The following is a 1,504-nucleotide window of genomic DNA, read 5'->3' as shown; positions in this document are numbered from 1 at the left end:
GTGGGGTTACCCCATATTCTGACACTCAGAAGAAAGTTGGCCTTAATCTTGGCACTGTTTTAAAGCTTTGGGACAAAACAATGAATAAAACAAAAACTTTTTCTTAACACATGGTCGTCTTTTACCCTGTAAGTAGCCTTCAGTACAATAGCAAAAGTATAAGGTGGGTACCAAGCAATTAAAAGTGCAATAAATGTGTAAATTTTTTAATGATAACTGAAAAGTTAGAGGGATGCCTTTGTTAGGTTGAAAAGCAATACAAATGTATATGCTTTTTAGACATGAACGAATAATGCTTCCTAGTCCCTCCTTTCCCGCTAGGCCTCAAGTCCTGAACCAAGCATTATATTGTTTCATGACAGAGGCTAAGCCCTGGCCTAGGACCCAAGAATAGAACAGGGAAAAATCTAGACAAAAATCTCTGCTGCTTTATAACATATATCCTAGTGGGGGAAGGAAGAGTCCCCACCAAGTTTAGGTCATGTATTATTTTACAGTGACTTGGGGATATCCCACAACTCGTTAATCAGAGGAAAGATTCAGCATATTTCTAACTCTGTTTTAGAGGCTGAGTTTACAGCAGTGAGCAAAATATAAAAGTACATCTTAATGAAAGGAAGACAGAAAAAAATCAATATACTGTGTTCACCTACTATGCTTTTACCTCCTAATTTTCTGTGTTCCTAGACTAGAATCAAGTTTTAAATTATTCCAGGGTAGTATTATTGTCTCACACCTGCTTGCTCTGGGTCAGAGGGAGGTTCAGCCTTGACCAGGCAGTGAATATAACTGTCAAAGTCTCTATTATCTTGCATCTTATATTCTGCTGGGTAGAAACAGTCACCCCTCTTCCTTGGGCCACCGGTCTAGAATCAGGCCTTACATTGTTCTATGGTGATATTGGAAATCTCTCATATTTTGGTGCTAAATCAGGGGCAAGACTGGAAATGATTACAATACTGTTTTAAGAAGGGGAAATAAACAGGAACAAAGTCCTTGCTCCCATACCTCTTACAGTTTATACCATGCTAGGTGGACCCAAATTCTTATTTCTTTCTTCCTAACACACTTTATACATATATCAGGCCATATGATCCTTTGAAAAAAAAAACAAAGTAGGGTAAGTAGAATTTTGGACATCTTATTAGGTGAATAGAGATGTTCTCTCAGAACAGATGACATTTGAGTAAACACCTGAATAAAGTGAGAGTAAAAAACATGGTGTTAATGCCTTGAGACAAAATGTGCCTGGAGGTAGCACCCTCGTGTGTCCAGATGGGAAGTGAAGAAGAAGGAGGATGGAAGGAAATGATATCAGAGAGGTGGTCAGGGGCCAGATCCATGTACAAACTTTTGAACCAAGGGACTTGGATTTCAATCTAATGGAGATGGAAAGTCACCAGTTTTAAGCAAAAATGTGACAGTTGTCTTTATATCATTCATTGAATAATATGATTTTAAATACTTCCATTATCTAATAAGATCTTATTTCGACTTGGGTCTT

This window comes from Suricata suricatta, chromosome X, assembly GCF_006229205.1.
Source record: "Suricata suricatta isolate VVHF042 chromosome X, meerkat_22Aug2017_6uvM2_HiC, whole genome shotgun sequence".
Lineage (NCBI taxonomy): Eukaryota > Metazoa > Chordata > Mammalia > Carnivora > Herpestidae > Suricata > Suricata suricatta.
The sequence above is the reverse complement of the archived record's forward strand: the minus strand, read 5'-3'. Positions refer to the sequence as shown.